The sequence below is a fragment of the Callorhinchus milii genome, unplaced genomic scaffold (genome assembly GCF_018977255.1).
Source record: "Callorhinchus milii isolate IMCB2004 unplaced genomic scaffold, IMCB_Cmil_1.0 Scaffold12, whole genome shotgun sequence".
NCBI lineage: Eukaryota > Metazoa > Chordata > Chondrichthyes > Chimaeriformes > Callorhinchidae > Callorhinchus > Callorhinchus milii.
The window spans coordinates 14,052,516-14,068,908 of NW_024704753.1; the positions used below are offsets into that span (position 1 = coordinate 14,052,516).

General features: G+C 46.7%; 2 non-coding genes across 2 annotated transcripts; one reads left to right on the top strand and one right to left on the bottom strand.

The window, feature by feature from the left end:
* Positions 1-13,749: 13,749 nt before the first annotated feature.
* Positions 13,750-13,823, bottom strand: trnan-guu. The gene has a single exon. It is a non-coding gene; the product is annotated as a tRNA-Asn (tRNA).
* Positions 13,824-14,491: 668 nt separating this feature from the next.
* On the top strand, positions 14,492-14,565 carry trnan-guu. Its single transcript has one exon. It is a non-coding gene; the product is annotated as a tRNA-Asn (tRNA).
* Positions 14,566-16,393: the final 1,828 nt, after the last annotated feature.

Below are 16,393 nucleotides of genomic sequence, written 5' to 3' on the forward strand. Positions count from 1 at the left end.
GTCCGCCTAGAGTGTGACCTGAGCCTGGCTGACATGAAGCCCCCAAAAATTAGCACATCAACAATAACAACTTGCATTTATATAGCGCCTTTTACGCGGGGGTAGCGTCCAGGAGCTCTTGAGCCTTGGCCCCTTGTCCAAAATAGAACCTCTAGGTTGGCAGCAACACGAAAGATCTTTCTGGAGGAGCATTTGGAACGACTCACTTTGCTTTTCAAACAGAAGCTTAGCTGTGTACCTTATGAGTTGGCGCAATTTGAATCATAAATTAATCATTGACCCGAACTGAAAGGGTGTGCGTGGCTTTTGTTGCCTTGAGAAAGTTCTGAAGAGGGTTCTACATCCTCCTCCAAAGCGAGCCATGTCTTTTTATCTTCAGATTCCAAAACGAGAACCTCGAGACCGATCTCTGCAGATCAAACAGTCCCTGTAAAGGGTATAGTTTTATTTTTAGTGTGACTTCACACAGCATTCTTTGGTAAAACCGCTTGGGGATCTTATATAAATAACTATTATTATTCCATGCTGGTGTATCTATATATGGGAATGTCCTTGCCCTTATCTGAGGACATTATGAAGCTTCTCCAACGACCGACCCTGACTGCTATGTGCCTATGTTCCATCCTCTGACTCATGCTCAACGGGGAAGTGCTCCAATTCTCTGCGTGTACGGGCTTCTCTTTGGGGGAGGACAACATCCCCCTTGGCAGACAATCACAAGAAAATCCTCTCCCAGGACCATAATAAATGGAAGAATTTGGACACTTCTATTTACACAAAAGAAACCAAGATGAGGCCAAGCTCAGCAAAATAATAAGTTCATCGTCTAAAACTGGTATCGTGCCAATTGCTGACATTGTCACCTCCCGCTGGATAGAGATGAACCATTGAATGAAATGGAAGGCAATCTATGCTTGTGACCCTATTAGGGTTCATCTGAAACCTGCTCCAGCGCAGCACAGAGGAATTGCGAGTAAGTGGAAACCCGGTTGTGAGTCGATTGGTGGATCGCTTTTCCGGGGGTAATAATCCCTTCAAAAATAATAAGTTGGTCACTTCAAACCATGACTGTTTGTGGGACACTGCTATTAGATTCAGCAGGTACACGTGTAACCAAGGTGCATGCTCGACTCTGTGATAGAAGGTTATGGGTTTAAGCCCCACATCTGGACTTGGAGCTCACAGTCCAGCCAGAAATGTCCAACGCAGAGCTGGGAGAGCCCTGTCTGATCGGAAAGGACCTCTTATAAATCCTCTGGAATTACACCTCCCACCTCATCACTCGGACCGTTTTTAAACTCGCTCGTTATATTTCCTGAGAGGTTCAGAAATACCGTCAGCAGAAACTGTTGCAGGAATGCGATGCGTTCAACGGGAACGAAAATGGAATGCTTCATTTGGACAAAAAAGGACACGGAGAGCTCGGGGATAAAAATATTCGATAAACAAAGATGAAAATAACTTGTGGAGCTGGAAACGCACTGCAGGTTTGCAGTTCAATCTCATTGAGCTAAGCTGCTTTTTCATATTTACATTATCCCACAGAAATTGCAGTGTTTATGCCAAGCCCTTAACTAAATGTTTCCTGTGAGAGACAGCAGCTGGAATCATTTCCAGATCTCATTCCTTTGTGTGGTGTTATAGGTTCTGATGAATGTTTACGTGAATTTTGTTGTTGGTTCTGAATTCTCAGCAGCCTATTGGGAACCTCGCCAGTCACCCTTTGCCAAGTGCTTTCAGGCAAACGCAACTGGAATTTGTATCAATAACAATCCTTTCCTTTGATCCACTGCCTTTTACATCGGGAGAATGTCTCAAAGCGCTTCACAGAATGTAAAGTAAAGTGTGGTGACTGTATCTGTAGGCGAACGTGTCAGTCAATTGCCCACAGCAATGTCCCACCAACAGCCATGAAGGGAATGACCATCCTATCTGGGGGATTGTCGATCGGAAAACGGGGAAAACTCCCTTTCTCTTTTCCTTTAGTCCCGCAGGATCTTTTACGTCCATCTGAACAGGAGAGACATCAGTTTTCCGAAGGACAGCACCTCCAGTAATTCAGCGCATCCCCCAGTATTGAATTGGAGGGTCAGCCTGAACTGTCAATTCAAAGTCCCACAGCATTCTGAGTCGGAGGCGAGAGTGCTGCCAACTGAGCCAGACTGACACCTAAATGTTTTTTCCTTTAAGAATTGTGGAATCATTAATTAACCAGCAAGCCGGTTTTCTTTGTAAGAGAGAGAAAAAAAAAACACCTTCTAAATTAAGGCTGAATGTTTGGACACATTTCTGCAGACTTTTAAGACAAAATAATATCGCAGGCCAGAGATGAGGTGGCGTTTAACCATTAACTTATCATTGGGAGCAAGCTTCCCGCTGCTTATCTAGCTAGCGCCACCTTACCCTTTAGGCTTTAGCTTGCGGGATTGATAGGAAGTGAGTTGGAAGAATCCCTGACTGCTCTGTGACCAACACCCACCGGGAAGGACCTGCTTCAGTGAGAAGTTGGGAGAGTGACAGTGGGGTAGAAAAAGGCAGGAACTCAGGAGTCTGGTGAGAACATAGGTGCTCCAAGACTACATCCTCCACGAAGGGTGCTATATAAATGTGACTAACAGCCGGATTCCTACTTACCGCTAGATAAACAGAGGCAATTGGTTAATTACTTAATAGGTAATCAATTAATAAATTAAGGAGTATCTCTGCAAACCTCAGGCCCCTTTGTCTTCTCCCACACCGAGGCTCCGCGTGTTGTTCTGATTAGTCCTAGCTACGGCCTGCTGATCTGCAAAGTGGCCAGGTGAAAGTGACCTTTCTTTTATCTAACTGTGCTCAGGACTCCGTCCAACTTTCCTAACAAGGAATCACAGCCTGTGCTGGAGAGATCACAAAGAGAGGTTCAGGATGAAAGAAACCGCAGCCTGTTTGATCTTATCCTGCCCTCCCTCCCTCCTTCCCGTCCTCCTATCACAATTATTACCCAACGAGCCCAGCATCTTGACCTCAAACCTCCCTTCCTGGTAACCTGTGCCAGATATTAACAACCCTCTGGATAAAGAAATACTTCCTGGTGACTGTCACTGTGCACAACCTTGGCGCTGGGTTTGACTCTCAGCTCTCTTTCCTCCCTCACACCCTTGGTCCCTGACCAAGATACGCTTTTCCACATCTTTGCCACATCACCCTCTGCTCTCCCTATTCTCACGCCCGCCCCCCCCCCCCACCGCGCTGCCGAACCTCCAGTCACTCCTGCGTCACCTCCAAACGTTTCAAATGTTCTGCCCGGCTCCAGCTCATCCCAGACTCCGCTGCCCACATCCTTACTCACACTAAGGGAAGCGACGAGGCAGAAGGGCTCCAGGATGGAGTTCCAGAGAGCTTGGGCGGAATGGCTGGAAGCTCAGCCGTTGGTGGGTTGGGGGCGGGCGGGAGACGTGAAGCGGGCCAGTGTTTGCCGAGGGGAGGGAGGGTTGCGGGACGTCACAGAGGTAAGCAGAGCGGCTCTAGACTACAGTATAAATAAAAAAAAGAGCAGAATCCTTTATCACAAGACGCCTAAAAGGACTATCCATGTCATCTTAAAATAGCTGTATGCTGTCACACATACCAGACAGACTGAAAAGTCTGCACCGTATGATGAACTTTCCCACAGTATTGATGGCTCACTCAGACATTTTCCGTTCCCCTCTTTGAGACCGTGTCATTTGGCTTTCTTTACCGTGTCCGTGCTGCTTCTCCACGTGTTTGCATCTAACCCCGACAATCCAGACCTCCTGACACTGTCCTGTGATTGTGTGGTCATTGGAAAATCGGTTCAGATTTACTCAGGTTTTTGTTTGGATGTCAGCCTGGCTCAGCTGCATCTGGGTCAGAAGTTTGAGATGTCTCAATGACCTGATAAGGTGCCATAGCAAATGTAAGGATTATTATTATTGGGGATTTGAGACCTCCATGGAAACTTTAAGCTCACGTAATGATAATCCTTGCATTTGATACAGCGCAATCAGGAGGATGTCCCAAGTAAAGTATAGTGAGGCAAGTGTACATTTTGTTGACATAGTCCAGGCCTGTGGTGGCCCAATTTTTTGGCCAATCAAATACATTTTTCTTTGAATATTTCTTGATTTATGGCCACACTATGAATAGTCATTGGAAATAAAATATTGTTTACACAGACTTACTTAGACTCGGGTGAATGTTTGGGGCGGTGGGGGAGGGTGCATGGGTTGGCTACTGTTGGTCTAGGTTGACACTGCAGTGGTTGTTTGTCTAACTAGCACCATTAGGGCTTTGACTTGTAGGGTTAGTCCTGTGGAGTAGACTCCACGTGGAGTCCTGTAGCTCACTGGTTAGAGCACTCGCCTCACAAGTGAACGACCCGAGTTCGATTCCCGGACAGGGCGAAACGTTGGGTGAGTTTCCTTACTCCACGCACACGCCTCTGTGTACCTAGTGATTAGGAACCCGGAACCCGGTTGTTAGTCGATTGCCGATCGGGTTTCCGGGGGTAATAATCCCTTAAAAAAAATTATAAATTGGTCACTCAATTGTCGACTGTTTGTGGGACACTGCTGTGCTCAATTGGCTGCCGAGTTTCGCCCACAAAATATGGTCAATTCACATTACAGTTTTTTCTGTGAAGCGCTTTGAGATGACGTGATAAGGCGCTATATGAAATCCAAGGGTTATTATTATTAATAGGAGCCGAGTGGGAAGAATCCCTGCCCCCAGTGACATATCTGCCCTTCCGAGTCCTGCCGAGGAGCCAGGGCAGCTGGGCTCTGGAGTATGGAGGAGCCACCTGGAACTGGATCAGCGAGCCCATCACAGGGGGTTGCCCGATTCTGACTCGGACAGACTTTCGTGGTATTTCTAGAGATCTTCAGTGTTGAGTAACTGGAGCTCACGCCGTTACTGGACACTGCTTGAGCACTGCCGTCGCCATGATCATTGTCCGCACTTGTGTCTGCAAGCGTCTGCATTCCTGTCCCACTCCAACAGCTGGTGAAATAAGAGTTCCCAGACAGCGCAGGTGCAGCTGTCAATCTCATCCATTGTGTGAGCCTTGGGAAATCGGGTGTTGGCATTCTGAACTCTGAGCTCTGGGTTGTTTCAGAATATTTAGGCTGAATTAAATAGATTGTGTCTTCGCTGAGTGGCACAGTGAGGCTGCAGTTCGATTTTTGCCCGGACGATGGGATAAACCTGCTACCGCACAGATGCTAAATAATAATCTTTCCACTTGATACAGCGCCTATAACGTCAAAAAGGTTTCCTGTAAATTGTAGTGACTGTGTATTTTGTAGGCAGCCCATTTGCACAAATCAGCCATGAAGTGAATGACCGATACTGAACTCACGTAGTCTAAGCTGATACACCATTGCAGTGCTCCGGGGGGTGTTTCATTGGCGGAGGTGCTGGCTTTTGGATGAGTCGTTAAACCGAGATCTCATCTGCCTGTTCAGGTGGATGTTAAAAAATCCCGTGGCACTCTTCGAAAAGAGAAAGGAGTTTCACCCAGGGCCCTGGTCAACAATCCCCCAAATAAAATTGGTCCATGACTGTTTGTGGGACATTGCTGTTCCTAATTGTAATACCACGTTTGCCTACAAATATGCAGTCACTCCATTTCGCAAACAGACAAGTGCTTCGCTATACCAAACACAAGGATTATTATTAAGGATTATTATTATTATTTGGGTTTTGGGTTGAAATGCGTGATGGTCTGACTGGCTCTTGATTTCACCTGCACAAAATTGGCACATGCCCATTCCAGCTCCACACAATTATTGATTTGCCAAACAATGCTTTAAGCAGCCAGTGACTTCAAGTGCCTTTTGAAGAGCGTAACTGTGTCGGAGTATTTTATGCTTGCAATAAAGGTTAAGTGAACATTCCTGAGACCAAACCACATATCATTATAGAGACAAGTGCGTCAAGCTGGAGGTATTTTGCAATACGCTGGTATTTATTACTTCAATTTCATGCAATGTGGGTAGATAAGGATTCGGCACTTATCAGAATAAAATCTACTTACTGTGGGCGACAGACAAGAAAGTCTGGCTTGTTAGAGGCACTTGGGAGGGCAGGCCGATCCCCGGGGGCTGGGATTCTTCCCACTCGGTTCCTATTAACCCTGAAAGCCAAATCCTCCATGGCAAGGAGTGGGAAGGTTGCCAGACAGTGCTCGCAATGAAAATCTGCAGTTTTAGCTGGTTAAACTCCAGCAGTTACAGCAACACAGCACACACTCTCTAGAGCTACTTTTGCCATTGTGTGCCGAAAACTCTGGAATTGGCTAAGCAGGAGGTGACCCTCCGGGGACAGAGTGCACGTTCCAATCCACATAAAGTGAAATTTCCATGCATCTAGTGAACTCTCAGTAGGTGAACTCTTTCAGCTAAGAGCTCAGATACGCTGCCCTGCCTGAAGGGAACTATATAAATGCACGTTGTTGTTGTTGTAGCTTGGTTTTGAGAATCTTAAACACAATGCTGAGCTTCTGTCATCATTTCGATTTACCTGGCTGTCCAAAAATAAATGAATGCACTACACTCGTCTCTAAGTCAGAAAGTTTGGGTTCAAGCCCCACATTGGGGGAATTGAACTCACAGTCTAGGCTGGGGGGGGCTTTGCAATGTCGGAGATGCCGAACTTCAATGGGTCGTTAAACTAAGGTCCCATCTGTGCCTATTCAGGTGGACATGAAAGATTCCAAGGTGTCATTCGAAAAGAGAAGGGAGTTCCTCCTGATGTCCTGGCTGACAATCCCCCAAATAAAATTGTGGTTCATTCATGGCTCTTTGTGGGACATTGCTAGGTGCAAAGTACATTTACTTCCAAAGTATACAGTCACTACGTTTTTCAGTAAATCCTGTGAAGCGCTGTGAGACATCCTCCTGACGCGAAAGGCACTATATCAAATGCAAGGATTACGATTGAACCCTTGTCAACGAATTAGTTTACAACAACAACTTGCATTTGTATAGCGTCCTTGACATTAATAATGTGAAACAATCCCTCATTGCCTCCTTTGAACGTTTGAAAGCACTGCGCTAATTTATTAGGGTAGGTACTTCCCTTAGCTTAACCGATACATCCTCTGCTAATAACGTCTGGAATAACCCGAGGGGGGATTGTGTGCTGCATGGAATGACGTTTTGTCTGTACAGCAGAGAGAGTGCTTTGCCTTTTACCGACAGAGGAAACAAACAGCCTGTGAAAGGTCACTTCTGTGCTTCGAGGCGAACAACTGCAAACTAGTGCGTCATTGGGATAAGAGCTTAAGCGACCTATTTAGGTCGTCTGCCAGCCTTGCGCTAGAAACATTATAATGAACGCTTACAGATTGAATCAGTACTGATATCTTTGGAGTCCAGTAGCATTGTGGTTAGTTAGCACGTGACATTGCTATGTGCAAATTGACAAACCGTCAATCCACGACTTTTTTGTGGGACACTGCTCTACGCAGTTCATTTTGCAATATATTCTGTGAAGTGCTTTGAGACGTCTCAAATATAAACGCAAGGATGATGCTGGTGCCAGCTCCTCCACTGAAGCTATAGTAATTATCCTTGGCTTTAATCAGGGGCTGATCACGTCAATGCCTGGGGTTTCTGTAACGTGCAGTGATTGTGTATTTGTAGGTGTATTTGTAAGTGGCCATTGATTTGTATCACCTGAATATCCCGCAAACAGCCAGGAGGTTGGTGACCAATTGGGAGATTGTTAGCCAGTTACACAGAGAGAATCTCCCTTCCGTTTTTAACACCTTTCAGCATTATAGACACCAGATCAAATGTATACGTTATTCGGGGCTGCAAGCTACAGCCCTAACGGTTAGAGTGATCCAAGCTGGACAAGCATCGGGAAGCTTGCCGGACAATACTCTCAATGGCAAGCTATGTGGTGTTAGCTGGTTAAACTCCAGCAGCACCCCAAACCACTCTGAAATCCCCAAGATTTGGTTCTCGTTGCCTAATGCTCTGCAGGAATTGGGTAAATAGAATGTGTCCGTCCAGAGACAGAGTGTGCGCGTTCCACTCCAGACACAGGAATTTCTATGTGTAAATAACACACATATGTGGAACTCTGTCTGGTTTGGATACTCTTAAGTACGGTGATGGGTTTCTGTCATGGCATGTGGTCAGAATGCCGAGACGCTAAAGGTCGGAGACATCTGCCTCAAACGCACGTTTTGAAATTATTATTTATTGAAATTCATGTTTTGAGGGATTCGGTGATATCATTTAAAGGACGAGCTGCATCTAAATCAAACTGGAATCAACCCTGAGAGGTATTTCTTTAACAGAGGGAAAATTGGCTTCCAGAAGATGCTTTCCAGGAAGGGTGGTTGAGGTCAGAACCCTGGGACTCATTCAAGAAACGGGCTTGATACTGTAATGGGAGGCCAGTCGGGAGGGTAAGAAGGGAGCTATCAAATGGTTCGAAGGACCTTCTTCACCCGAAACTCTCCTTTGATCTTAGGAAAAAGCTGGGAATGTTTGACAGCTGTTTGCGTGCAGAGTTAAATTGACGATGGCAGCAGATACTGTACAGTATTTGCACAGTGGGTGTGTAGAGCAGAAGGGAAAAGTTTTCAGTAACAGCATGTTAATGTCACCACTTAGAAAGATGAGCCAAACCCCCTGCCCATGTTCCTTCACTTCTGTCAGGTTGGTTAACGAAGTGCTGAGAATCCAGAACATTTCACAGAGACAAACTGGCGTTCATTTTTAAAAAAATTAAATCAATCCACGACTGTTTGTGGGACACTGCTGTGCGCAATTGGCTGTCTCGTTTCACCCACAAAACACACAGCCAATTCACGTTACAGTATATTCTCTGAAGCGCTTTGAGACGTCTCGACGATGTGATGAGGCGCTACATCAAATGCAAGTATATCAAATGATATTATTTGCAAGCTGAAATTTCAGGAGATTCAGGTAGAAATGCGAGCATGTTGGCTGCAGACCTGAGTGGTCTCAGTACAACATGCGTCTTAATCCTTGGACCACAATCGCAATTCCCTCCTCCGCGTCTTGTAGGATACAACAACAACAAGTTTAGATTTGTATAGCGCCTTTCACGTCAGGAGGACGGACACAGGGATAGGTTCAGACTGAGACGAACAAATATTCCTCAGATCACCCTCGTTTTTTTGCTGCTGGGATTTGGAAATATTTTTCTTTGGAAGGGTAAGAGGGCAGATCTGAATCAATGAATACTCTGCAGTTTCAACAATGCAAATGCAGCAACTCTGTGAAGCACTTCGAGACTTTCTAACGTAATAATAATCCTTATCACGTTATCTCAAGACGTCTCAAAGCGCTTCAGAGAAGCCTGAGATACTGCAAAGGTGGTATGACTGTATTTTGTGGGCAATATATGCAACTTTGGATTATAATAATCAGATTATTATTATATTATAACTTTGATTTAAAATTAGCCAAACTTATTTCAGGTGCCGGCAGCTTTGGCTATGCTTTGGTTGTGCTCTGTGTGTTACAGCTCTGCGATCAATCTGGATTAAGCCTTAAATGGTGAGACTTTGAGCACGTAGCCAGCCTGGTGTGTAGATCACTATCGCTATTAATCCTTCCTGTAATAAGAATCCAAAGAGCAAGATGAAATTGCCTCTCTCTCTCTCCTTCCCTCCACCTCGACCCACCCCTCCCAAATAGGCTCAGTCCATTGGTGGACTATTCAAAGGAGGACTACGACACGGAAGTGCCCAGGTTGGACTCGCTGCTCTGTGCAGTTAGCTGACGGCCAGGATACTTAGTGGAAGTATTCCGTGGCTTAGCTCTGCCTATTATAGGCCAAGTCTGTACTGGTGCTCGCTCCACCTCTGCAGCTCTCCACTCTGATCCCATTCCCCTGCTCTTATAATATATCATACAATACCTCCATTGCGCCTTATCATGTCTTCGAGACGACACAAAGCGCTTCACAGGTTATACTGTCAATAGTGAATTCACTGTGTAGTTTGTGTAGTACTTTCCCTTTTCCCTTTAGTAGTTATTTTAGTAGTTATTTTTAGAATATCTAAAACAAGCATCAAACACATCCTTCAACCAATGGTCCTTCAATCATTCTTACTAAGAATGATTTCTTAGTAAGAAATCTACTAAGAAACACCGCAAATTAGGCCTTCATTGTGGATCCAGTGGTTTTAGGCAGCAGCTACAAGTGGTTTTAGGCATAAAATTAAGCAAAACACAACTAAATCGATGTGAAATGTATTATAATAATAATAATAATCTTTGCATTTGATATAGCGCCTTATAACCTCATTGAGGCATCTCAAAGCGCTTCACAGAATATATTGTAAAGTGGATTAGCTGTATATTTTGCCAACTGCGCACTGCAGTGTCCCATAAACAGTCGCGGATTGAGTGACCACATTTTTTTTGAAGGGATTATTACCCCTGGAAAGTGATCCGCCAACCGACTAACAACCGGGTTCCTACTCACTGCTCGGAAAACAGAGCCGTGTGGAGTAAGAAACCTTGACCAAGGTTTCACCCCGCTTGGAAATCGAGCCCGGGTCCTCTCGCATGCAAGGCGAGCGATCTAACTACCGTGCTATGGGATTCCAATTTATATTCCGGGAGACAGTGTAGAAGATGTTAATGGAGTGAACAGAAAGTAAATATGCATCAGCTCTGGCAAATGGTGCTGTAATCCCTTAAGTGAGAGCAAAGACACCTTAAGTACATTGATATAATTCCCTTGACCTAAAAAGGAACGAGCTACGTGCTTTGCGTAGGTATTAAACCTCGTATCCAAATCACAGCTGTGCAATGTCAACAGTGCTGCACCAGGTCAGCATTAAGGCACAAAATGATGGTTACTCGCAATTATATTAGAATGGTTAATGGGAAATTAACCCCTTGACGAACTTTCCCATCTGAGTCAGAAGGTTGCGGGTTCAAGCCCCACGTCAGAGGCTTTAAGCTTTAAGCTCTCAGTCCAGGCTGACCCTCCAGTGCAGTGCTCAGATGAGATATTAAACCGGGATTCTGTTCAGGTGGACGTCAATGGTCCCACAGCACCATTCGAAAGGAGAAGGGAGCTTCTCCCAGTTTCCCAGCGGCCGACGTTTCCCCCAGGTGAAGTCGGTCAATTTTGCGGGACTTCACTTTGCGTAACTTGGCTGCCGCGATCGCCTCCGAAATACAGTCACTGCGCTTTGCAAAAAAAAAAAAAAAATTCTGTGAAGCGCTTTGATGCTTTTGATGAGAAAGCGCTTGATCAAATTCAAGGAGCATTATTATTCTGTTGGAATTCTTTTTCCAGGGAAACATTACGCCTTGTGCGGCCTCTGAATATCATCAGTAAACAGACATTTTAATCTTCGGTGATTAAATCCACATTTCAAATTCCAAAAGCTATTCTCTGGGGACAGGCAGCTGTGTCCTATCAGACGGCATTCTCCCAAAGGGTTTATTCCTTTGGTGAGGACAAATGACTACAAATGGTTCAGAATAATAATCCTTGCGTTTGATAAAATGCCTACAACGTAGAAATGTCTCAAACTGTTTTGCACTCGTTACTATTAAGTGCAGTTACTGGTATGTGTGGGCGAACACAGCAGCCAATTTGCACGCAGCAATGTCCCGCGACCGGCCATGCGGAGAATGAACGATTTTATCTCGAGGATTGTCGGTCAGGAAACAGGGAGAGGGAAACTCCCTTCTCTATTCGAATGGCGCAATCGGATCTTTAACGTTGGCCTAAACGGGCAGAGGGACCTCAGTTTAATGTCTCATCCAAAGGCCAGCACCTCCGACAATGCAGATACTCCCCCGAGAGTGTCGACGAGAACATGAGGACCAAAGTCCCCGGTGTGGAACTTGAACCCACTACTACCTTTTGGCCAGAATTGAAAGTGCCATCAACGAAGCAGTAACGAACATTCCCTCAGGTACAATACCCGAACGATATTGAGTAACATCAGTGCATATTGGTTTCTCTTTCATTCCATCTTATTAGTCATTTGTCCTTGGCACTCGCAACCCGCAGCATAGACTTTTATAGCACGGAACGCAGACAGATCGACTATATATAGGCACTATATCAAATGCAAGAATTATTATTATTATTATTATTATAACTTCAAAACACCCGGTCGGTCACTGTACTTCACGGTTAAAATCCCGACGAGCTCTCCGACGCGTTTCGACGGCGCACGATAAGGGGCGTTGGTCGGATCCGGAGATGGCTACTGTTATGTTAGGTGGAGAACCCGGTGATGAACGCGCAGCCCCAACCCAGCCTTCGGGAACGGTTCCGAGCCGGGGCCGCGTCAGCCGCTCGCACACTATTCTCCTTTGACCCCGGGGGGGGAGAGCCAATTTGGTCGCCTTTACTCCAGCTCTCGTTGGCCGTGCGGCCGGCAGGTCAGCGCGAGATGGGAGCGCTGGACGCCGGGTGCCCACGGTGGTGCTGCGAAAGGGAAGAAAAAAAAGGAAACAGCGCGGATCGGAAGCGGCGCGGAACCTCGGCCGAGCAGCCAACGGCCCGGCCCCCGCGTCCGGATCAATCGGCCGCACGTCGCGGGACAGCTGCTGTGCATTGCCCTCTCAATCGGTCTCGGGCGCCACAGTCCGATCGGGTTTTCTTCTTCCGCTGAAGTCACTTTCCCCGCGAGCCACGGAGACGTTTCTGCGCAGCGTCGAGTCTGCGCCGCCGCTCTCCCGTCGTGCTCACGCTGCGCCATCGAGTCTGGGTTTGGGAAAAAAAGAGCGCGAAACCGGTTTGTTTGTACCCTTTTTTTTACACAGTTCGCCCACAAACGCACAGTCAATTCACTTTACGGTGTGTTCTGTGAAGCGCTTTGGGACGTCCGCCCGACGTGAGCAGCGCTACATCAAATGCGAGGATTATTATTGTTATTATTATTATTATTATTATTATTACAGTGGCAGTTGTTTTTTTTTCGCAGCTCTCAGCAAATGACCAAAATGTGTGCGTTTTCTTTTTTTTTCCACAAAAAGAAAGAGAGAGAGAGAAAGAGAGAAAGAGTGAAAGAGAGAGAGAGAGACAACGGGAGTAACACGGAAGAGGCGTTTCAAATAAAATACAACACAACACAACAAAACAAATCGGAGGCGAAGGACCGAGTGGTAACCGCAGCGCTGTTCGCAACACCACCGGTGGGACGGCTCCGATTTTTTTTTTTTAAAAAAAAAGAAACGGCGCGAAAACATATTGGACCGTTTGTCGGAGTGAATCACGTTCACAATAATAATAATAATAATAATAGCTATTACGATGATGTGCGATCATTACGTTATTATGTTACTATATTATAATAATAGTTATTACAATTGTATCTGTTATTATGACGACGATGCGGTTATGATGTGTGTTGTTTCCATTGTTGTCATCATTCATTGCAATTATAAGTTGCGTTATTTACGATGTGTGTTATTCTTTGGTGTATAATGTTATTGTAATTATAAATCATATATTGTGTTATTTATGATTTGTGGTTATGATGTTATTGTAATTATAAATCATAAGTTGCGTTATTGACGGTGTATGTGATCTGTTGTTATAAAGTGATTGTCATTGTAAAGGATATGTGACGTTGTTTCTGATGTGTGCGATTTGTTGTTATAATTATAAATGACAGTACCGAGTTATTAACGGGAGATGTTTTATTTGTTATTATTATATTAGAGGTATATTTATTTATATTTATTAATCTATGTCTCCCGTGTTGTGGGGCAGTAAAATCTCCGTCCCTGGGTGGGCTCGAACCACCAACCTTTCGGTTAACAGCCGAACGCGCTAACCGATTGCGCCACAGAGACTGACACGGGCGGTGGCGCCTTCACTGGCCTCTAACCAGCACAACCGCCGCTCCCCCCCCCCCCCCCGGCCCGGCGTCAGCCCCGCCCACAGCCCCGCCCACAGCCCCGCCCCCACACTGCCCCACAGCCCCGCCCACAAGCTCCGCCCGCACAGCCCCGAAGCCCCGCCCCCACAGCCCCGCCCGGCGTCAGCCCCACAGTCCCGCCCACAAGCCCCGCCCACACAGCCCCGAAGCCCCGCCCCACACAGCCCCACCCACAGCCCCGAAGCCCCGCCCCACACAGCCCCACAGCCCCACCCACAGCCCCGAAGCCCCGCCCCACAGCAGCAGGAGGCAGTTACAAACCCTCCCCCTCCCCTCCCCCTCTACACACACACACCCCCCCACACACCCAGGGTGGGGGTCCCCACCCCGACCCCCTTGGCTCTGGCCACTCAGTGGCTAATACTGTAGCCTCAGGTATTATTAGGTGAGTAACAGTTTACCCCCCACCGCGAGAGAGAGCGAGAGAGAGAGCGAGAGAGCGCAGACCCTATTCCTCACAACAACAACAACAACAACAAACAAACTGCATTGCGAGGCAGTGGGGGGTTGGGAGGACGAGGAAGAGGTTAACGCAGCAGCTGTTGTGCTGGTTACAGGGCCACTCGTCTGCTGCCACCGTCAGTCTCTGTGGCGCAATCGGTTAGCGCGTTCGGCTGTTAACCGAAAGGTTGGTGGTTCGAGCCCACCCAGGGACGGAGATTTTATTCCACCCCCCACCCCCCCAACCCCCCGCCTCGAGGGGTCAAATGAAGCGGCAATTCACTCCCCACCCCCCACCCCCCACCCACCCTCACCTCCCACTCACTCCGAACACCGACAAACATTCATCTTGTCAATTTCCTTACCTTTGACCCCCCCACCAACCCCACGCCGCCCCCCCCCACCACCGCCCCACTGCCCCCCCCACCGCCCCACTGCCCCCCGCACCGCCCCACTGCCCCCCGCCCGCCCGACCAACCATTTCAAAAACACCCCACAATTACGTGCGCACCTTTAATTGCAACCCGGAGTAAACCGAACCCGTACAACCCGGGTCGGATTTTACTGCGAGGCGCAGTGATTGAGTGATTTCTGGACGCGTTCCCTTCAGGTCCCGCCGGCTTGTTTGTGCGGCCGGACCTGAAAGATCCCACGGCTCTCCGCCGCGTCTCTCTCGCGTCCCCCCCCCCCGTCAACAAGTTCCTCCCAATAAAATTGTTTCACGTGGCTGCTCGTGGGACATTGCCGTGGGTTTCGCTCACAAAAGTGCCCAGTCCATCCACTTTGCGGTATATCCTATGAAGCGCTTTGAGACATCCCACAGATGTGATAAGGCGAGGAATCAAATGCGAGGATGACTATTGTTAAATGATAGGGGTCAATTTGTGCGCTCAGCAACGTCACTGAGAAATGCGCAATGCCTACACTTTACCGTAAATCCTGTGAAGCTCTTTGAGTGATGTTTGAATGCTGTGATCAGGCGCTATATCAAATGGCAGCATTATCATTCGTAATAATAATAATAATAATCACTGTATCTAATGTTTGACCAGTAGGAGTCACTGTAGCTGTTTAATTGTTTAGGTGTGTTTTTTCATTTAGGGACATATCTCACGTATTTTATGTACTTATGATGTCTCAACGACGTGATAAGGCGTTGTATCAAATGCAAGGATTATTATTATTTTTAAATTCTTTTCATTCTTTGTCTCCTTACTCCTCACTCGGAGGAAAGGGCGAGCTGGAGATAGATAGTCTCAGACCTCTTTTCGCTCTCTCTCTCTCGCCCCAATAACAGTCTCATTCCATGGATGCCAATTCGAAACAACAACAACAACAACAACAACAACAAGATTCCATTTATAAAGCGCCTTTCACGTCAGGAGGACGTCCCAAGGCGCTGCACAGTTGGGTCATGACAGTTCAGGATGCACCAAGGCAGCGGAACAAGAGGACACAATTTTAGAGTTGCAAAGGGCAATTTCAGGACGGACACCAGGACGTTTTTCTTTAACCAGAGGGTTATTAACAAGTGGTATAGATTGCCAGGAAGGGTGGTTGAGGCCAAGACATTGTTCTGAAGGGATGAGACCCGGTGTGCTGAAGGGCCTTCTTCATCCGAACCAATCCTGTGATTGTTTGAACTGATCCTCGGTTCACTTAATAATAATAATAATAATAATAATAATAATAATAATAATAATAGTCCCTGAAATTGATTTAGCTCTTTCACGTCTTCTAGACGTTTCAAAGCGCTTCACAGAATATACTGTAAAGAATTGATTGTATATTTTTGGTCGAAACATACAACATTAAGTGGCCATTTTTCATGTGTGAGACCAAAGTAGTCCTGAGGGGGTCACACTGTTGCCCATATCTGACATCCACACATGCTCACTTTCCACTATCAGGAGTAGGAACCCCGTCTCACACTGAGACCAGTTTGTGACCCTTCCTGAGGTCAGCAAACTGAGCGCAAACCGAGGATTGACCCTGCAACCTCCAAATCCCACTGACAACTGAGCCAGGGGAAGGGGAAGTGGA